Here is a 23,761-nt window from a genome sequence, read left to right as displayed (position 1 = left end):
GGTAATTTGCAATCCTAGTCCAAGAACTGAGGGTATTTCTACATTTGTTTTTATTTCGAAGCCTTCGAGAAAAGGCAGGCTAAAAACCTAAAGGACATAAATAAAAGCATTCCCCCCCCCATACTCAAAAGGAGATTTGTAGCTATTAGTGCCAAGAAAGTTAGCCAGACAAAAACTGTCCAAGATACCAACAAATAAGGGAGTGTCACAGAAAAACTAGCCAGGGGCACCTGGTACCCTAGTAGCCATATACTACTTCAATGCAAAAGATGACAAGTAGTCTACCTAAGGCTGTTAGCTCCCCCTCTCCCATTACTACTCTTAAGATCCATAAAAGTTGCCCATTCTGTACAAAGAATTTGCATGCCAACACAAAATGGCAAAGATGGCAAGGAAGAGAAGGTTAGAATACACTAGAGAAGTATAAATTATTGGCTGGCTGGCACAGGGGGGGCATGCAAATGTGTGGGAAATGCACTCCCACTCATTCCAAAACTTTCCTAACCCTAACAATTTTGTTTCCTAGTTTGTGGAAATTGCTTAGTGTTTTGTAATAGGTGGTCTAGACAAAAGCATATGCCTCTAGTATCAAATATTCTCTTTCAAAGACTCCTCTGTCCACTGGCAATTAGCAGCTAAAAGCAGCAATTAGCGCAGTATAGTCCCTCTAGCTGTAGAATCACACAGCTAGCTTAAGGAAATGTGGCACAGCATCTAGTAATTCAAAAATTCTTTGACATTTCTTAACAGGCTACCATATGTAACATAATTATAACATGAACATATGACAGCTAATCAGAGTCAGTGAGGTTTCAACAGTTAAATGGGACTAAATATCTAACATTCCTTAGGGCAGGCATTTTATTTTCAAACTACTGTGCATTTAAATATAGCTGTGCCATCATCTCCTTTTCAAAGAATGCTATATATAGAATTGGATTGCTTAGCAGCCATTGGCAGTACACAGGTAGATAGATATAAGTAATAATAAGCTTAGAAAAGACATAGGTTAAAAACAACTTTGCAACTTTCACACTCTGATAACAATCTCTTAAGTACTTTAAATATCTTACTATTATGATGGTACAGCTGTTATAATTGATAGCCTGGCTTCATCTCTCAATTGCCCATTGTCTTGCATATTTGTAACCTTCAGCACAGGAATGCAGATAATGAAGAGCTAAGAGTGGGGTTTTGCAGGATAAAACCTCCAGACTGTCAGTATTTTATGGAAGGGACAGGCTTCAGTATATGTAGGAAGGGTTAAATGATAATGAAAAAATGATTGAAGTGCCCTAACAAATCCACTACAGCAGACTTTTTGCAGTTAAGGAAGTTATGGGGAAATGTATGGAAAAGCATGGGATAATGATCAATGGGTGGGATTATGTGTGACATCCCTGCAAAGAAAATAAGAAAGAATGCTCGATAAAGAACAGTGATTGTATAACTTCTGCTTAAGCTTTGTGCAAGCAAAAAAGAATGAGTGTTCAACTAACAAGTAATTTGGAGGAGACCATAATACAGAACTCCTCTTGCAGAAAAATCGCAGACATTGGTAATGATTCCCCTCCTCATAAAAAAAAAAATGGGGTGAGTATTTCTGCAGCAGATTCCAGCCTACCAAGAGATGCAGACACTACTTTTGGGACCAGAGTATATATATGGTATATATTGGCTAAAAGGAAGATTCCCAAATGGGCTCAGAATGCAGTGACAACCTGGCTCCTCCTGTCCGCTCACTCCAATAACCCAGTAGACCAGGGAAGAAGACGCTGTGGCTCTCCAGATGTTGTTGTTCTCCAACTCCAATCAGCCCAGCCAGCGTGACCAATAATCTAGCAATGTTTGAAGGGCTACTACTTCCTCATCCCTGCATTAGACAGAAGGTCTCTGAGCTCCCTAAAACAGATCCTTTAAAAAGAAAAGAAACCGTGCACAGAGTCAATAATAAACAGCTGAACAAAGAACGCTAAACCAAATCATCCATTACAAACCTAGAAGACTGGAATAAACAGTAAAGGTTGAACTCCACTTGGCACCAAAATGACAACATTGTTGGTCGCTGGTGTACCTGTAGAAGAAGTTCTATCCCACAGAATCACCAGACAGGAGATTGCTTCTCATTTGCCATCTATCTTATCACTAAAAGCAGAATACCCCAGACCCAAGCAGCAGAAGACTGCCAAGGGCAGAACTATCACTTCATATCCATTTCTGGGAACTACCTGAAGCCATAAAGTTGTTTCAGAACTGGTGAGATATGCTCATGCCAGTCAATGAATAGCTATGCCTTTTGTAAAATGAAGTTACTGAATGGTTTTCAAATGTAGCTTCATGTACAAAAACCCCTCCCATACACAGGTACTGATGTGTTTAAATCTATTTTTAACTAATTTTAGCAAACTGCTATCTTTGCATTAATTTATTCATTCATACCTGACATACATTTCCTCACACAGTGATTTGATCACCTAATTTTCAAGAGCAGATATATTGTAAGCTTGAAAAAGTCCACTTATTCAAGAAATTGAAGCAAGATGTGAATACTTTTCTATACAATATGGCCTTCCTTAACATCTGAAAACAGAGTGGATTCATTCTTCTAATGGAAGTCCTATTTAATTAGCAGATTAACATCAAATTCTGAAAGTGCATTTCGCCTATATGAGAGTGATTTCTCCTACACCTGGATGCTCTCCCTGCCCCTAGGATTGTCCTAATTTTGGTCATTAACAGCATCGTCAAATATTCATTGTTATAACCATTTCATGTAAATTATACAAAGATAAATAACTTGAAAATTAAAATTAATCTAAGGAAGAAGATTTAAAGAACAATTATACAGTGGTCAAATAACAATGAAGATTCTAAAGTAGTAGAAACAGCTGGTGTGCTCCCATAGAAAATAGCTACCGTATTTTTCGCACGATTGGACGCACCGGACCATAGGACGCACCTAGTTTTTTGGGGGGGAAATAAAGGGAAAAATTTTTCCCTTTATTTCCCCCCCAAAAGCAGGTCAGGGAAACCGAACCAGGTCGAGGAACAGCGGGATAGTGGCGCTGCGCCTCCGTGCTGTCCCCCGAGCTTGTGGGGCTGGCTGATGTCTGCCTGGCGCGCGGGGCGCTCTGCTTCAGCGGGCCCCACCCGCCAGGCAGCAGGCTGCTATCCGCAGTGTCGGGAGCCCTGTGGGGAACTCCTGAAGGGCTCACCACGCTGCGGATGTCTGCCCGGCGCGAGGGGCGCTCTGCTTCAGGGTGCCCCTTGCGCCGGGCGGCAGGCTGCTATCCGCAGCGTGGGGAGCCCTGCGGGGAACTCCTGCAAGGCTCCCCACGCTGCGGATGTGTTCCCGAAACGCCGGGCGCTCTGCTTTCAGGGCGCCTCACGCTCCGGGAAGCAGGCTGCTATCCGCAGCGTGGGGAGCCCTGCGGGGAACTCCTGCAAGGCTCCCCACGCTGCGGATGTGTTCCCGAAGCGCCAGGCGCTCTGCTTTCAGGGCGCCCGATGCTCCGGGAAGCAGGCTGCTATCCGCAGCGTGGGGAGCCCTGCGGGGAACTCCTGCAAGGGTCCCCACGCTGCGGATGTGTTCCCGAAGCGCCAGGCGCTCTGCTTTCAGGGCGCCCGACGCTCCGGGAAGCAGGCTGCTATCCGCAGCCTAGACATCCCTACGGGACCTACCGCAGGGCTGCCTAGGCTGCGGATGTGTTCCCGAAGCACCGGGCACTCTGCTTTCAGGGCGCCCGACGCTCCGGGAAGCAGGCTGCTATCCGCAGCCTAGACACGGCTAGCGGAGTGCTAATCCCGAAGCTTGGGGCGTGCGGAGCTCAGCCTTTTTTCAGCGAAAGCCTGCATTCGCTCCATAGGACACACACACATTTTCCCTTGCTTTTTAGGAGGGAAAAAGTGTGTCCTATGGTGCGAAAAATACGGTAGTTTTGAATATATAAGAACTAGAGTAAAGATCCCACTTATCTAGCATGGGATCACTGGCTTAGTTCAGACACAATGCCAGCTCATGGTCTGCTTTTACATAACCTTCCCATGTCTGCATTTCCCACTTATATTACTACTTTTGCAGTTTCCCACTAGAGCTGAACAAACTAGTTTTTGCAAACCAGAACTAAAGTTCTGAAAATGTGGTTTCTAGTTCAGGTTGGCACCAACTGCAGTTTGTCTGCAGGGAATGAAGAAGCCCAGAGCTCTTTCATGTTCTTTGGTATGGTATCTGAACAGAGCCATGATTTGACCTTGGGACACTCTTTCAATCTGTTATCCACCTATAAAACAGAATTAATAGTCTAATCTTACTCAGAAGGATACAGCCTGCAAAGTTAACAGTAGTAACTAGTACTTTGAGAAATAGTTTCTCACCAAAACTGTCACACAACTTTATTGCCTACTCATATTGTTGAGTTTCTCTCTCCCCCCACCCCATGTTGTCCTGGATATTGATACTTCCCTTCACACAGACTGTGGGTGATATATTTGTACTTGCTTATAGAAAGCCAGTCACATCATCAAGTCACAGAGCAGGGACACAAGCACAGGAATCAAACGTTATAAAAGGATAGACCCTTAGCCAGTTGGGTTATTCCTATATTGTTAACAAATCCAGATGTCAACCCTGTGCCCATATCTACTCAGACAACAGCACTGCTGGACCTAATAATGTCAGCTATGACATCAAGTTCATTAATCCACATCTTCCAATATGATATGTGTGGTTATCTGCCAGAAATGCCCTTCTGCATTCTATAAGACAAACAGGTCAATCTTTACTTAGGTGTCTATGTAATGCAGAAAGTTGCTGCTCTATGAAGTGTTTCATGAGCATTAACAATAATTGGAAACTAAGTTTAGGAAAATGTTATTGAAAATCAATTTAAGTGTTCATATTAAAAACCTGCCAAACATATGGTGTTAATTTTTTTGAAAAAACAAGATTCATTTTGATGTTAAAGTTATTACTGGGCTCAATGGAGCATTAATTTTGACAGGGCTTCCAGAAACAAGACTAGTGCACTGTAAGTAAGAACAATATGATTCCTCAGGGGTGTAGCAGGTGTGAAAAGGACCACCATAGAAGCATATACAGTGGTACCTCGGGTTAAGAACTTAATTCGTTCTGGAGGGCCGTTCTTAACCTGAAATTGTTCTTAACCTGAGGTACCACTTTAGCTAATGGGGCCTCCCGCTGCCGCTGCACCGCTGCCACGTGATTTCTGTTCTCATCCTGAAACAAAGTTCTTAACCCGAGGTACTATTTCTAGGTTAGCGGAGTCTGTAACCTGAAGCGTCTGTAACCTGAGGTACCACTGTAAATAGTTAATAGTCTAGGCATAACCAAATTTCATTGAAAGAAGTTTATCTGTCAGTTTGGACAATATAGTAGCTTTCTCTTCTTCCTAGCATATTCTAAGGAGTGGACAAATTTTAAGTGGAGTGGGAGAGAGACAAGAAATATAAAGATTCATGGAGTGGAAGACATGGAAAGTGGGAAAATCCCTTTTGAGCCTGATATGGCCCTGGGCAAGCCACTGTCTCTGAGGCAAATCTAATTTATATTGTTAAGAGCAGCATGGAGATAAATTACAAATCATTTTTATTCATATTCTGAGTACTACATAAATAACTGAATAAGATTTTTTTAATAAAGAAGGAAAACAAAAGCAAAATACAGCTGTAAGAAAGTCATTAAGCAATTTAAATTGCTTAAACCTACAAGCTTATACCAGGTGAAACACATAAGACAGATATATCAGAATCAAAATGAATAATATTTTACAAATGAGAAAATCATGCCAGTTCTAAACTGTTGCTGTTTGTTCTCCTTATGTTAGTTCCCCACCAACCTCATCATCATTCTTCCACTAAAAGCCCCAAAACTTGCATTTTTTCCATGACACATAATTGAAACCTCATACAATCTCATTTACTTGTCTGCTGCTGTCACTGTGGGAGTTTTTATTAATGGTTATATCACTTCACTCTTTGTTGCTCATAAAACTAAGAACTTCTAAATTTCATATCCTAAGCTATAAATATGAAAACTGCTATAAAATGTTTAAAAGGTAAAAGGTAAAGGAATCCTAGATGGTTAAGTCTAGTCAAAGTTGACTATGGGGTGCAGCATTCATTTCGCTTTTCAGGTCGAGGGAGTCGGCATTTGTCCACAGCTTTCCAGGTCATGTGTCAAGCATGACTAAACTGCTACTGGTGCAAGGAGGACCTTGATGAGTGCCTGAGTGCACAGAAACATTGTTTACCTTCCCGGCGCAGTGGTACCTATTTATCTATTTGCACTTATATGCTTTCGAACTGCTAGGTTGGCAGAAGTTGGGACAGAGCAAAGGGATTTCACCCCATCATGCAGATTCGAAGCTCCAACCTTCCGATTGGCAAGCCCAAGAGACTCAGTGGCTTAGGCCACCCACGTCCCTTTATAAAATGGTTAAAGGTAAAGGTAACGGGACCCCTGACCATTAGGTCCAGTCGTGACCGACTCTGGGGTTGTGGCGCTCATCTCGCTTTACTGGCCGAGGGAGCCGGCGTACAGCTTCTGGGTCATGTGGCCAACATGACTAAGCCACTTCTGGCGAACCAGAGCAGTGCACGGAAATGCCGTTTACCTTCCCGCCGGAGCAGTACCTATTTATCTACTTGCACTTTGACATGCTTTCAAACTGCTAGGTTGGCAGGAGCAGGGACCAAGCAACGGGAGCTCACCCCGTCGCGGGGATTCGAACTGCCAACCTTCTGATCAGCAAGTCCTAGGCTCTGTAGTTTAACCCACAGCGCCACCCACATCCCATTTATAAGAAGAAGAAGAAGAAGAAGAAGAAGAAGAAGAAGAAGAAGAGGAGGAGGAGTAGTAGTTTGGATTTGATATCCCGCCTTTCACTCCCCTTCAGGAGTCTCAAAGCGTCTAACAATCTCCTTTCCCTTCCTCCCCCACAACAAACACTCTGTGAGGTAAGTGGGGCTGAGAGACTTCAAAGAAGTGTGACTGGCCCAAGGTCACCCAGCAGCTGCATGTGGAGGAGCGGAGACACGAACCCGGTTCCCCAGATTAGGTGACTACCGCTCTTAACCACTACACCACACTTGCTGTCTTTTATATATAAAATGGTTAACAGGTGCTAAATCCTAATAGTATAAAAAAGCCATTGGTTCTCCAGTCCCAGTGAAATGCAAATTAAGTAAACATTATTTCATCTCTAAGAACTAGAATTAACTGTTATAATGGGACAAGCTATATTTACCCAAATTATTTTCAGGAAAAACACCTATGGGAATGAAAATCCATTTCTATCTCTAGGATTTGGAAATTAGTTCCAATGCAGAGAGGAACTGGTGCTGCAGTTCAGATCCATAGGCTTACAGAAGCACAGCATATATATTTTTTCATAAGCATTTGTTGACACACAGGATGGATAACTGATGGCTGTGATTTCATTATCAAATGAAAGGGGAAAGACATGTCAGCCATCAAAGCCCCAGTGGTGTGAGAGTATTTCACTATGTTTGTACATATATCCTTCCTATCTTTCCCCTACACATCTATGCACAATTTCCTCAGTGAGAACCCAGTGAGTTCTAGATATTGTGTTCTTTCTTCAAATAACAGAGACAATCCTCCTAAGTTCTACCAAGTACCTCACAGAAAATCTTCATTTTCATTCCTTTAAAACAGAGGAACTTGTGATTATCCAAGTCAGTCTCCCAATTCACATCAGCTCCAGACAGCATGGATAATCATCAGGGAGTCCAACATCAAGAGGGCCACAGGTTACCGGTACTCATCTTTGCTTTTTAAAAATCAAGCTGATGAGTCACTCTAGCTTAGAAAGCATCAAATGGAAATTGGTAGAGGGAATGTCTTTTGTTCATGGCTATGAGCTGTCCTACCAGTAAACTGGCAAAGATGGTAAGAATTGGCATGAGTTGAGAGAGAGAGAGAGAGAGAGAGAGAGAGAGAGAGAGAGAGAGTGTATTTGTTTCAGAGTACAAAAATGATACCTGACTGCAACATGTTCAAAGGAAGAAACAAGGAAATTGTAGCCTTGCAAAAAATATTAGATACATTCAATCATTTAACTGTGCAACTTCAGCTTTTTATCAGCTTTTCTTCAGTGGCTTTAAATACATCAGTGAAGACTTTTGTATATTTGATCTTGTAAATGGAGTGGAGGATTTAAGAACCTCCTTAAGAAAAGAAAGTACATTGATAAACAAAAATAAACTTGTGGGTATTCACATTTTGCCTTCGTAAGATTTAATTCTTTCAGTTAACACAAATACAACATTTTGGGAGTCATAACTTGAAAATGTAATATTATTTAAACTGAGCTGGAGGTTTTCCTTGGACTTGGAACTCTGAATGATTGGGATCCATAACATAGGGAAGCTTTTGTATGTACAACTATATATCCTTCCCTACAGATGTTCACAAGGTACATGTGAATGTCGGGGACAGTGTTCAAATTTATACCAACCACTATAAAAATTGTTAAAGGATAAAACAATACTTTGTAAACAATTGCAATAATTATCATTTTTGTAACTCAGCAGTACTGCAAAAACTGCTTAGTTACAGAACTGGGTCTTGAAGGTGAGAGGAATGCAAAGGAATGTCCTCCTTTGTTCACAAAACTTCACAATTACCTAGCTGTACCATAGCAGACCTTTACCTTATTTTCACAATTTAACCCATTTACAGAAACAATTGCATGCTGAAAGTCTTGAAAAGCTGTATCAAATGCATGCTGTACATAGTTATAAGAAATCTGGTGCAGAAGACCACTGAAATGTTGTCTCAGTTCACTTACTAGATTTTCACCATAGTTTTTTTGTTTGCTTGCTTGTTTTAAAGGTATGTCACTGTACACTAGAGATCCTTCTTGCTTCCAGGCCACAGCTCTATCTTGAACCTAGTAAATAACCTTTGAGAGCTCTTCATGTACCAACAGCCTCTCAGGTGACTTTCTTCCCACAAGGTGATGTGTAATACATGAAATACATAGTACAAGACGATGAGAATGCAACTGTTTGTGCCCTTCTGCTTGAATAAATGCTATTGCTGTATATACTCCTACAGAATGCAGACAAATTAGCTAACTCTTAACGCATCACTGAAGCAATTTCCTCTGCACATTCAGATTTAGGTGTTCAGTTACTGGGAAAGATTCTGTTTTCTGGTCTAGAAATACTGCTTCCCAAATATTTACTCTGTTGTTTTATTTACAAATGTGATGCAGTAAGAACAGAATTATTTCTCGCTTTAGCAGCCCTAAACTCTGCTCTGTGATGTACTGTAGTATTGTAATAGCTACATAAACCACTTCCTGGCATTGAAATTTAGATACAACTGTGTGCTCTTGAAATTTTTATAAAGAGACAAAGTTTCAAATAGTATACTGCTAGGAAATCTTTCAGGACGCCAAGAATTCAGAAGGCACCATTACATGGAAACATATTTGGCTCAGTTCAGATGCTCATATCTCATTCTTATTGCATCAGAGTGTGCTTGAGGTTTTCTCTCTCCACGCACAGCCCCTTTGCTCTTACCCATACATAAGCCACAATTAAATAAGGAAGTCCACAATTGGCCACAATTTCACCAACACTGCAAAACTAGGGTTTCCAGCTTCAGAACAAACCAGGCTATTAAACCAACTTCAAACATCTTTTTAATATCCTGGCTTATCCCAGGATAATCATTGTTCCCAGTTTCTTGTCTGATTGCTATGCAGCATGTTGTGTGAAGGAGGAGCATGCCTGGCCAAAAAGTCTGCAGACTATCTCAGCTTAATATGGCAAGATACAATAATCCAAACACGTTCCCCAAATGACAATCTGCACCATTCAGGAGAAGGTGAAACATCAGCTGGATGGAACTTCAGCATGCAGTGTAATCATTCAAGTTGTAGAGAATCAGTAAGGACAGGACGAAAGGGGTTGTCTAATATGAATTTATAAATAAGAATGTTTTCTGTGGCATAATACTATTTGGTTTGTAAATGGTTGACTGTATGAGGTTAAAAGGTTACAAGTTTTCCAGATTCACTTAGAAGTCTTACTTCTAAGTGAATCTGGAAAACATACTGAATAGGTGCTCTACTGTTGGCAACCTGCGAAGAATCAGCAGGTTAAAATTTGGTAATTTTACAGTTACCAAGGAACTGACTATTTGCCTTGAGAGGTTTACTGCTATTTTATACTGCATAGTGCTTTTATACCAGAATTGTGTGTGGTGGGTTGAACAGAAGGACAGGCAAGGATAGGTTCATGGCAGAACGTTCTATCTTCACTCACTGGTTTTCAGTTAGGAACCAATGAGCTGTCAGGACACCAAAATGTAATTTGTGATTGGCTGGAAGGTTGGAGCCAGAGAGAATAAAAAGGGCAAGATGACACAGTGAACATCAGTTGAAGATAGATGCCAGAAAGAGCCAAGACTGAGAGTGGGATAGTTAGGGAGGGCAACAGATTGGCAACAAACAGCAGCAGCCCAAAAGCAGAACAACAAAGCAACTGAAACTGCAAAAGCTGATAAGGTCTGCAGGGAGAGGAAGACTCCATTAATGCCCTATATGAGAACTGAAGCCGGATGATAAACTAAAGACAACTGATCTCAAGAAGCTACAAGTCTTCAAGCAACTAAAAGAATTTTGTGATGCATTCTTATGAGAAGACTTAAGAATAAGATATCCAGTGAATGCTAACTGGGGGAAAATTAGGACACAGACTATTGGCTTTTATTACAAAAGTAAACTAGCTTGAGCGAACAGATACTTATTTAAGGTAGCATCACTATTTAAGCACACAACAACCAAAGCTTAGTTTTATTATCAAATCTATTAAATAATTATATTGTTTTTTAAAAGGTTTTAAGTATTTCATTTTTGAATCTCCTGATCTCTTGGTCTTATGGCTATAGCCTAAGCCTATAGGCTGAAGGCCAAACCGGAGTGTGTGGTTAAAAAAACTCTCAGGTTGTTCTTGATTAGAGCTCATAATTAGTAAGTAGACAAAACACATTCAGACAAAATGCCAAGTCAAACTGCTACATAATTCAATGTGGTGCAGGAATCAAAAAATACTGGGGAAGAGTGAAGCAGCAGCATGCGCTTTCCAGGAACTCACACATTCATTCGGTCATATTAAACCACAGCTTGGTTGACCACGTTGTACAAACAAAGCAAGTGTGTGTGTTATAAAGGCACATGCCAAGACAACCTTACTTGCACTGAAATGCAATTGAGGCAACACCCTGCCACTCACAAAATGCAAGAACTTTCTTGAACAGGTCAGTGGCCCTTCCAGTCCAACATTTAGTTTTCACAGTAGCCAACCAGATGCCAACACAATGACCAACCTATAAACAGAAGCTGAGCACGAACAACAGGACTCTGCCCTCCTGTGGTTTCCAGAAGCTGGAATTCAAATGCATACACCCTCTGATAGTGGAGGTAGAAAACAGCTTTAACTTCTATGAATTTGTGTAATCTCTTTTAAGGCCATCCAAAATTGTGGCCATTGCTGCCTCTAGTGGGAGCAATTCCATAGTTTAATTCTGTAATCTGTGAAGAGGTACCGTATTTTTCGCTCTATAAGACGCACCAGACCACAAGACGCACCTAGTTTTTGGAGGAGGAAAACAAGAAAAAAAATATTCTGAATCTCAGAAGCCAGAACAGCAAGAGGGATTGCTGCGCAGTGAAAGCAGCAATCCCTCTTGCTATTCTGGCTTCTGTGCTAGCTGCGCAGCCTGCATTCACTCCATAAGACGCACACACATTTCCCCTTACTTTTTAGGAGGGAAAAAGTGAGTCTTATAGAGCAAAAAATACGGTACTTTTTTTTCTCCTGAATTTTCCAGCATCGGGTGCCCCATAGTCCAAGTGTTATGAGATGAGAGGGAGAAAAACATCTCTATCCACTTTCCCCACCAGATAGACAGCTGTTTGTCTAACAGGAACTTGCCTTAGTCCCAGCCAGAGTAGACAATGGTCACAGATGATGGGAGCTAAAATCCAACATTTGGAGAGTCAAAAATTAATGACCCCTGCTGTAAAGGGAAGAGGTTTTGCTACCCTCAGGACACAAATTGTGTTCAGAAACCATGCTTACTCGAACATAACATACCAAATTTTGTTTTCTATTTTGCAAAGTTTTCAAGATCAAAACTCAGAGGAGCCTCTGGAAACTTTTGTACATATTAGTTATGATGCAAGGCAGGAGAACAAGTATGACCTTTAGAGATACACTGAAAGGGGGCGGTGCAATCTGTCAGATGTAAGTACATTAAAACCACAATCTAATGTGGGGGTCAGCAAAATTTTTCAGCAGGGGGCCAGTCCACTATCCCTCAGACCTTGTGGGGGGCTGGACTATATGGGGGGGGTGAATGAATTCCTATGCCCCACAAAATAACCCAGAGATGCATTTTAAATAGAAGCACACATTCTACTCATGTAAAAATACCAGGCAGGCCCCACAAACAATCCAGAGATGCTTTTTAAATAAAAGAACATATTCTACTCATGTAAAAAAACGCTGATTCCCAGACTGTCTGCGGGCCGGATTTAGAAGGCAATTAGGCCGGATCTAGCCCCTGGGCCTTAGTTTAACTACCCATGATCTAATGCCTAATTATGCACCTGTAAATCCCTCTGATATGTACTTCACACTTATTGATCTAACTGGTTACAAGGCTGAAGGCTGAAAAATGTTTCATGATCATGTCGAAAAGCCCAATGTGTTCTTGAAGGATGCACTCAAGCCACCATCACTGTTAACTCTGTTCCTGCAGCCTGACGATTTACAAGGTTTTCTCTTTGTACAATACAAAGACATAAACTGGCCTGTCAACAGTGCTGGTGCTTCAATTAATCTTCCTAAAGTAGCACAGCATTTCATCTGCTGCAGTAGCAGAGTTAGGTTTCAGCTCTGTCAACAAATATGAGTATTTTCAGCAGACATTGCATGAATCGAAATGATGGTGCATATTTATTCATGGATTTTTGATCCATTCTGTGATTAGCTACATCAAATCTAGTACAGAGTACTTAGTAGTATGTGAAAATATACCTTGCTTCTTCTTTTCCAGACACACTGCCTCCTCCATATCCTATCTTGGCTGAAGGAAGGGGGGAAGCATTGTAAATGGGGCTGTGTGCCTAGAGTGGCTACTGTGGCAGATGCTCTAGCCACAATGCCATGTCTCTATTGCTCTTTTTAGCAGCACAGAGAAAGCATGACTGTGGTGATTTTAGTAGTGCAGAGAGGCAAGAGGAAGAGTAAAGGAAGAAGTAGGCAGTGCAAAAGGATGTTTCATAAATGGGTGAAGAACTGCACCTGACAGTAGCATAAAGGACATATGGGAGAATCTTAAGCACAATTTCTTTCCCCACGTCCACTCACCCTCCACAAATAAGAAATGTGACACAAACAAATTTGGGAGCCCATGCTTTTATGGGAGAAAATGATTTCCTTTCCTGCAATGAACCACAGCAAAATCTCCCCTAGCCTCTCTGTTGTTGCCCCTTCACAAGCCTGAGCCTCCATCCCTTAACCGCTCTATTTCTTCCCCCTCCCAGGCTTTATTTTTGTTCTTCCTCTCTCCACCATGTAAACTGTGTGTCTGTGTCATGTGCTCTGCATATTCTGACTTCTGGCTCCCTCATGATGTCTGTCCCTAGCTCTACATACTGTTTTGCTTCCCTGTCCTTCACCCCACCTGTTAAGGGTTCATGGTTAACCTTTATTTTGTGTTCATGACTGGACTAATCAACAGCATGCTCTGGGTAATCTCTCACACACACACCATTTATTTTCTGACCATTTCTAGCAAGTTGCTTTGTGGCAGGAAGCGTAATGATTAAATCAATGAAAATAATGAGTTGCTATGATGGTAACAATGAAGCCATTTGGCAATTGAAAGGTCATCAGATGCAGATTGCAAGATCTGAGACTCCAGAGGCAGGCACTCCTTAGGTAAACATAGATGCTACTAAGATGTAAATTTAGGGTGAGAAGAATAATAGCAGCTCACTCTAGGTGTCCAGGCAGGCAGGAAATCTATTCAATCTTTTCAAGAGGCTATCTTGGAGAGGTAATCTTTCTTGATTCCATTTCCTCAAGGTACCCAAACTCACACATTCACCAGGCCTTATGGAATAATTCTATGTAACAGTACATTTCTGGGTATAGCACAATTCAGAATGTTTCTCAGAGCAGTGCACAGTTGACTCCAGCAAATATACTACCTCTCTCATAAGCTTGTTTTCAAGGGTCATGTGTTTGAATACATGCACATGCAGATTCCTGGACACATATGCAAGATACTGCTGTTTATCTCCTTACAATTATGGAGAGGCTATGCAAATATTTCAAATGGATCAAACCTGCACACATTAGGCAGGGCCACACAGATGTGATTCCAATCATCCACTGCATAGAATCATAGAATTGTGGAGTTTGTAGGCAAAACACAATTAGAACTAATATTACAAGGATCCCGTTCTTAAAATCAGCAAAGCTTACAAAACTAAGATGCAGGATACAGACTACTTGAAGTGTTCTTCTTCATTTATAATTATTTGTGGTGGCAGTCTCCTTAGTTAGCAGTATGGGAGACTTTCACTCCCGGATCTTCTATTTTCATAACATACATCACATTTAAGAATCAATGAGGAAAGTGATTTATGTTAGCAGCTGGATAACGAAGATCATTAATTTCAGCTTGCAAAATATATCCAGCCATTAAGCAACTGTTCATCTTACAAGCTTATTAGTGCAACAACTAAAATTACAGTCATTAATAGAGGCCATGACTGCTCAGCTTACATTATTACATGAGCCACATCTCTTCTAAACTAAATCAAAAGTCATACACTTCTGCCTGCTTCATGATTCAGAATTCACTCTTCCAATAATGTGAGAATTTATCACATGACTCTCAGTAGTTGGTGCAAATATTATCCATTTATGGACGTACTAATCTTTAAGCCAGTCCTACAATCTTCTATGCCAGGCCAGGCATGTTTTAGAATTGAGAACAAATACAGAAATTGCACCACATCAAAGATAATGACGTTTATGCATCTTGGGACAGATGAGCACATCTACAGAACAACAACAGAGCAAAACATTGGCACATCTTCCTAAATTATTTCAGCTGTCAGGAAACCTAAGCTGCAAATCTAGGTGCCCAACATTTAGCAATAAGATGTCAAAAGAGATTGTATTTGCTCCACTTGCCACTCTGTGCACAATCATCATTTTATTGATGTATATTCTAATCCACAAAGCAATGCTGCTTCACATTTATTTCAGTGTGGCACATATGGGAGCAATAATTAGTGGACTGAGAACAAAATAAAAAGGCAGGAAAGGTTCTATTTCGAATTACTAGAGAGTCCTATCAAGGGTCCCATTAAAGCTAAGAATCCATGATGCATAACAATAACTCTGAGCATCATTAAAAATTGCTGAGCAGGTATACCACAACAAATATGATATACATTAAGAAAACCTAGGTTATGCAGGGCAATGACACTTATCACACTTTTGCAGCCTATCAATGTGGGCCACAATCCTGTAAATAATTTATATTGCATATAGCAACCAAAAGCATTAATATTACATTTAAAGCATTACTGTTACAGGCAGATATTGTTTTTGTTTGTTACTACCTTATGTATTTTTGTGTTTTATATTGTAAACCATCTATGATCCTTGGACGAAAGGTGGTAAAGCCATTTTAATTATTAATAACAAATATGAAAATTAATTACAAATGCATTAAACAAGTCTCATGATTTTATTTTATTTTTTTAAAAGGCTAGCACTTGTCTCCAATAGAAAAATATCCCTGACCCAGACTTACTTAAATTGCAGGCAAATTTACACCTGCTTTCCACTTAGCACTGTGGCAAGATCAGAGTTAAAAAAAGGTTTAACAAAATGTGATTCCTGCTCAACTAATACATTCAATATTCCAATCTGCAATTATTCAGAGAACTGCAAGAAGTTTAGAAATATAGCAAGAGTAAGATCAAACCCAAGTCTCACTTTTTCATGGCATGTTTAATCCTATGTAGAAAATTATGGATTCCTTGTATTTCAGTAGGATTTCACAGGAAGCAAATGCTGAAGAGAAGAAAAGCCAAGAAGTTGCAGTACTTCCTTAAATTATGGATGAACCAAATTTAAGAGGAGTTTTGGAATGACAGCTAGTAAGTCTAACATGTTGTCTCTAGTAAATTTGCTATGAAAATCATAAAGCATCTAAGATGGATAAGGGTATCATTTGACATTTAGGAATGTTACAGCACACAATAAAGCTATAAGAATATTATTTCCCATGTTTGTGTGTTACATAGAGCACAAAATGACCAGGTCAATGTCACCCCAAAAGCTATTAAGAACCTTTAGCTGGTGCCACCAGTAGTGAAGTCTGCTGCTTACACCAGCTGGCAATTGTTGATCAACTGTATGCTATGTGCTGCACAAGACAAAGACAATCTGGGGCTCCTTGCAGACAACAGCAGGCTCTATTCTAGGCACACTACCAAAGATGAGGTTCCCTCAAAGAGATGGTTAGTGCTGCTACTGCTAATCATCTGCAAGGGGAGAGTACCTGAAATTAGTCCATTCATAACAGATACTCCTAACAGTTGCACCAACCATGAGTTTCACCGTACAGAAACCATCCACATGCACTCCTCAAGATACTTGCAGGGTGAAGCAACCTTTTGCATGGCATGGATCATAGCCAGAATGGACATCCATGCACAAAAGCCCATTTCCATCTTGTTAACTATAAACAAGGGTTTGGAAAAGCCATGGAGTTTTAACTCTTCCACCCACCAATCACATGGTGCAAACAAACCTTAGTGAATTGAATTGCATAAGCAGAATAAAATTCTCAAAACAAATCTCTTTGCTGTCAACAGCATAAGGAATCCATGCTAACAAAGGCCAACTTACATGATTAGCTGAAGTGGCAGTTAAGTAACAAGCTTACCATTTGGAAAGCTTACCTCGACTGACAGGTACTGTGTACATGTGATAAACCTTTTTTTAAATCCAGGGGCACAGTGACAGCCACTTCACACAAAACAATTACTACATAGATGCAAACTATTACTACACAGGTGTACTGTTTACAAGCTAAATACAGATTTATGAAACTAAACACTTAAGGCAGAAATAAAGGAGGAAATGTTATGAAAGGATTTGATAACAAGATCATCTAGTGACAAGATTAGAAACAGGTAAGTGACTCATAGGTGAAAGCTTAGAAAAGGTGAGCTAAACATGGCACATGTACTACTATATAGAACAGTCCTCTTAAAAACACTAAGCAGCAATCTATGTTACCAACTATGAAATGAAGACAAAGATTTAACATCATTTGTATACCACTTAATTGTAAAAACCTCTAGGCAGTTTACACAAAATACACATTAAAAGAGTATAATACATAGTATTCAAATACCAGTGTTTATAGTTTATAGTTCAGATATTAGAAGCAGAACAGAGAAAGCCTTGCCCTTTTTAGAAGAAACAGAACAGTCTGAGCATTAAAACCATGCTGTACTTGATTTCTGTCTCCAGATTTTTCACCTCCAGTTATATATAAAACAAGAAGAAAGTCTGCTGGCACCACCTATTCATACATCCCAAAACTATTTATAATAGCTGCAGTTTAATAGGCACAGATGGCAAAAGTCAATTCCAATAAGATTAAAGACATAAGACAAGACTAATGGTGGATATCCATATCAACTAAATCACCTGCAGCAAGTAAAAGAAAGATTATTTGTTCAGAGAAAGGCGATAAAGACAAGATGAAACAGTTATCTACTTTACCTAAGATTACAAGGCCAATCCAAAGAAGAGCATATTAATGTTCTTCTAACTCTGAAATATCCAGCAGTATAATCAGCTTCTCTCAACTAATGCTTTCCAAGACCAAAGAAAAGATCGCTTTGCCAACCTGAGCATTCCCCCCTCCCTACTTTTCATTTACAAGTAGACCAATCTATTTACATGCAATTTGACTAAACTGTTTCTTTCCCCCTTACAACTCTGAGGTCAAACAGGGAATCAGGGATAAATAGGAATTCATTAGCAGGACACAAATACTAGATAAATGTATAAAGACAGGATAGATTTCTAAGTTAATTTATATTTCAGTCACCTCAGAATTTCTCCTCTAGTTGCTCTTGTCTATAAACTGCAACAGAATTATTGATGAACAAACTAGGAATATTATATCATATGTCAAAGCCCTGAGCATAAAAAGCAACTTTGTAAAGAAAAACAAAGTAATAAAATATTACAGAACTACTTCTGCTGTGGGACATTTACCCCCCGTCTATATAAAAGAGAAAAGAAAATGAGAGGCTCTCCCAAGTTAGGTGGCTAACCTACTCGGCTATCAATCCCATGAGATGTTCCATGTTTGTTTGTTTGTTTTTTTAATGAAAACCAACTATGTTTACCATGTGATACTTTTCAATCATGTAATCAACAGGCTCATCAATAATTACTTTCAGACCTGGACTCTGTTTCCTTGCCGGAGGCTATATATTGTTTCTTCAGTCTATAGATCTTCATGGTTCAGCAACAAGTCTGATAAACATAGTAGCTGTGGTTTAACTTGGGAGAGATGACTGAGGGAGAGCTATAGGGCTATAGTCAAAACAAAAAAAGAAAACCCTGCACTTATCCTACAAAGAACAGATCAGCACAGCACAGTCCAATAAATCCTACTGGATGCCATCCTGAAATCTCTGCAGTCAAGTACCACAAAAAAATAGGTGCGTCCTTGTTGACACTCTGGCCATTATAACACCACTGGGAGCTTCTTGCTGGATTGTAGCTTTTCCTTGATTGCTGTTCCTCAGTTAGGAAAAGAGTACTGCATCCTAAATGCATTTCACTTGCACAATTTCAACCATACATGGTTGAAGGCAGAAACTGCAAGTCAAATCCAAGCCAGGCAGGGAGCTTAAAAGCTCTTTTTGTACCAGATCCACTTGGGGTTATATTCAGCACAAAAAGAGCTTTTAAGCTCTGACTTGCTTGTTGGGCAAGGCTTGCTCAGTACATGAACTCCAGGGATTCTCTCCACCCCACCACCACCTGCTGGCAACGGGGTGGCTCCAAGGATTTGGAGATATGCTATTTTTGTGTATACACAGAACCAAGCCCCTGCATAAGATGCAGATAAGAAAATCTGACATTTTAGGCTGGGATTTGGCTTTCTTATTGGACAAGATCAGCACTTTTCAAGGCAATGTTGATCAAGACTATTCCAGTTCTTGGGAAATTGCGTTAGCTTTCTGTATAGTTGATGATGGGCTACTTTTGACAGTTGAGGAATCCTGCTGTGTTGTGGAAACCTTCCAGTTAAGAGTCACACTTAGAAGACCAGAGTCAGTCAGTAGTCAGATGTGCCCATGTCATTTTCCAAGAATATTATCTTTCCAGATTCTATCACCCATATTACTTAATGTAGACAGCTGGTGTAGTAACATGGTTAAGAGCTAGATGTCCTAGCTTCACATCTCAGCTCAGTCATGAAGCCAGATTCAGATGTCCATGGGAAACAAGCTTCCAAATAATACTGCCTCTTCAACCCTTCATCAAGCTAATTTTCAGTTTAAACATCATCAGGATTGCCTCTCTGCCCTGTAATATGACCACTGTCTGCTGGAATTAAGCACAAAGTCAGTACATACTCCCAACACATAAATTTTCTACTGTTTCAGGGTAACACATGGCTTTTGCAATGTAGCTGATGAATAACTTTCTTCTGGACGGTCACAAGAGAATTCATTTCTTTTAAGAAGCAGAAATGTCATGTTAAGTTTCATATAAAGTACTAAAGGTTATTTGAAATTTCCACCATTCCATGGATATCATTTTAGTGAAAAATCCAATTTAATGTAATGCCAACATTATAAGACATCAGGCAAAGTTGCAACAACATGGTGTAAAGCCAGTGTTGGCCTAAGACATTCACCAGATTATGGACAATTATGTTTCCTGCTTGGCAGGGGGTTGGACTCGATGGCCCTTGTGGTCTCTTCCAACTCTATGATTCTATGATTCTATGATTTCAGAACAGCTCTCTATTCTCTTTCATTGTGTTCTAAATCACTTCTGGAAAGCTGAGCCAATGAGCCAGAAGTCAGGGTCATTATCTTACACATTAATCAATCCTGTCAGTTAACTCTGAGTTAAGCCTTTAAATACTTCTTTTCACACCAGAATTACCTCTGAAAGAGATAGGATTTTTCCTATTTTACAGAAAGCTTGCTTGTCACACACTTTAAAACTGTTTAAACATTCTAAATCCTTTCCACACTCGAAAAAAAAGAACAAAGTTCTACAGAAGTGGAATTGAATAAAGGAAGACTTTTTATATTATTAAGGTATTAAAAATGTATTCCCAGGCCTTCACCACCTATTTGCTGAGGCTGAATTAAAAAGCTCAGGCAGCTGTAACCATAACCTTAAATTATTTCAGAATATTCCTAGTCAGCCACTTTGATATCAACAGCTACTACTTCAAAATTAGTTGTTTCAGGATTGTGGAATCATGCCATCTTTTATGTATTGAGCTCAAGCTCTCCTTGAAAAATGAACATATGCAGACTCTGTTTACAATAAATCCAGATGTTGGTGGTAAGCATGGATAGGATTACTACATCCTTTCATGACCGAGTCTCCTGTGCCCTTAACAGCTGCTGCACAGTAAAACATTCAACAGGTGGAGTTTGTCTTATGAATCTACTGTGATGGACAAAACAAAATTTTTTTTTCTTCCAGTAGCACCTTAAAGACCAACTAAGTTAGTTCTTGGTATGAGCTTTTGTGTGCATGCACACTTCTTCAGATACACTACTGGGAAGTGTGCATGCACACGAAAGCTCATACCAAGAACTAACTTAGTTGGTCTTTAAGGTGCTACTGGAAGAAAAAAAAATTTTGTTTTGACTATGGCAGACCAACACGGCTACCTTTCTGTTACTGTGATGGAGAAAGTTCTTCCACATGAATTGTGCCCAGCTAACACAAGAGTCTCTTATGTTTAATGGGGATGTCTCCCAAATGTGGATATAGGATTCAATCACTAGTGCTCTGAAATTTCTTTATATGGGTAATCTGCGGTCCTCCAGATGTTATTGGACTACAACTCTCGTTAACCCCCACTAGTGCAGCCAATGATTAAAGAATTGTAGAGCTGGTTGAAATAAAATGAGAACTGCAGACCAACATCTTCTGGAAGGCCACAGGTTAGCAACCTGTATTTTAAACAGACATGATACCAGGACATTTTATTGGAAGACTCAATAGGGAGTATTCTCCAAATTCTTTAATACTTAGAACAGGTTTGTTTGTTTCAGATACAGAAAAAAACTGGCTAATATCCCAATAATACCACACACAACACCAACAAGGATCTTTCACAATGCATTTACTTATTCAGTTTTATGGGATAATGCATTGAAAGTATCAGTTAACACAAGAGCAGTATGATCATATGCATCTCAGGAGTAGGTTACATTATTCTTATACTTAAGTTTGCACAAGATCGCAGTCTTCATGGATATATCATACAATGATTTGGCACTAGTCCCACATCCTACAATAATCACATACTATTGAACTGGAAAATCTCAAGTTTCTAGTTCTACATTAAGGAGGAATGCATTTTTTAACATTTCATACAATAATCAAAGCTAAAAATTAAAATTGAAACCTACTATTGAAATGTATTTAGGCACACACACGTGGACACCTTTACTAGCCCAACTGTTTTTGGCCATACATTTATGCTATTTCCAACACGGACAAAAAAATCTATACGTACACTGGCAATGCAGAAGGAATAGCATGAAAAACTTATGATTTCAGATTAAATCACAGATACAGACAAACTATTGAAGGGACCAGTTGAAAGTCTCAAGACAAACATTTTTCTCTCTTTTTGAGAGGGAGTAGTTAGAAATTCTAGTGTCAAGGAAATCAAAAAAGTTTAAAGTGTATGTGATGCAATTTGTGGTAATGTTTGAAACCATGATGTATGGATGCTTATTAACAGTTCACTTAGAATTCCTTTCCAATTCATTCATTCATTCAAAGAGACACACTGGCTTACTGAAAATTCAGCTGCTAACTAAAATGTTTCTACAGATAAAATCAGCCTACAGCACCACTGTAAGTTTTGCAACTTTGCACTGCAGTGGTAATAAGCACCCTCACACACACACAACATTCAATACTCCTTACTTAACTGGCTATATAGCAAAATCAATCTTTCACTATAAACAAATTCAGAAGGATGCTGATTATTAATCCAAAGCCCATTTCCATGCATTTCTTTCCTAGAGAGTTCATGGAGCTCAGCATATAAGAATATGATGCAGCCTAGGAACTAGTAAGCTGTGACCAGTCCCCTTGAATACTTTGAAGGAGGGTACATTTCTAACCCAGAAATTAGTATTTTCTATTCATAAGCCAAGAAAACCTATTCCAATCTCAAATACAGAAAATGATACCTTATTGCTTGAGATTAACTTATTTCCAGAAAACCTCTGACATTCCATTGTTCATGATTTATCAACTTAAGATGGCATGCCCTTGACTTACGTTTTCTCTCCTTACTAGTAAAACAGTAGTGAGGACCCTATCCTATATTGTCTACTCTCATTTGTCTGTCATTTTTTATGAACACCATTAGAACCCAAAAAGGGGCCAAAATATGTTCATTTTATTTAGAGGATGCAGTTGCTCTTACTATTGGGGTGCCAGCTTTCTGGCAACTTAAAGCAGAAGAGAAGAGTTTGCTGGAGGTTTCAAAAATATTTATTTAAAGTGATAAACAGAATAGTATAGAGCACAGAGCAATGTGCAAAGAATTTAGTGCTAATGAAACACGGACAATTTGTCATAATAAGATAATATTAGTGACTCTAGTGTAGAGACCATGACCAATTACTGTATGCAGTCTCTCTCTCTCTCTTTTAGTAATTCAGTTGGGGGGGGGGAGTTTAATTTAAAACCAAAGTTATTAACATGCATACAAAAAATTAAGCAGCATTCAGCTATTGCTTTTCTTCAAAGTAAAGAAACAATGGCAGTCCAAAGTATGCTTGCTCTAACAAGAAAACTTTGACACTTTTTTAAAAAAAAAGTTTTCCCATTAAAAAAATTCAACAGTAGAGAAGAGTTTCCAAAGCATCAACCAGATATTTTTAGAGGAATAAGATTTAAATAAATGGTGATAATTATTATTCAACCGCTTCTAAGGAGATAAGATTCTAAACAATGCAATGCTATGCTTGTTTACTTTGTAGCAAGTCCCACTGTGTCCAATGTGGCTTACTCCCTAGTAAATATTCAGACTGAAGCTGCAATCCAATGCACACTAACTTGGAACTAAGTTTTAGTGAATGACATAGGACTTGTTTCCAATTACACAGAAGGTTTCACAGGCCACATACATCAAGCTGCACAGATCAAAGATATCTCCATTGCAAACCTTTACGTGTCTCAGCCTAAGTTAAGAAAAATTCACAAAAAGTATGCCAAAGCATTCACATTATTTCTTGCAACACATGTGTTGCTTCTTAAGAATTTATATTTAGTCTCATGATAACTTTTTGAAAAGGATAGAGCAAGGAGATTTAAAGCGACTGGTGATGCTTTCAAACTAGTACTAGCATTCTCCCTT

The 23,761-nt window shown here is 39.6% G+C and overlaps 1 protein-coding gene across 1 annotated transcript in view; it reads right to left on the bottom strand.

The window, feature by feature from the left end:
• The window catches only part of SPOCK3 (SPARC (osteonectin), cwcv and kazal like domains proteoglycan 3), a 114,664-nt gene that overhangs the window by 89,104 nt on the left and 1,799 nt on the right, over positions 1 to 23,761 (bottom strand). The window lies entirely within an intron of this gene.

This window comes from Podarcis raffonei, chromosome 9, assembly GCF_027172205.1.
Source record: "Podarcis raffonei isolate rPodRaf1 chromosome 9, rPodRaf1.pri, whole genome shotgun sequence".
NCBI lineage: Eukaryota > Metazoa > Chordata > Lepidosauria > Squamata > Lacertidae > Podarcis > Podarcis raffonei.
Note: the sequence above shows the minus strand (reverse complement) of the source record. Positions and strands in the feature narration are given on the sequence as shown.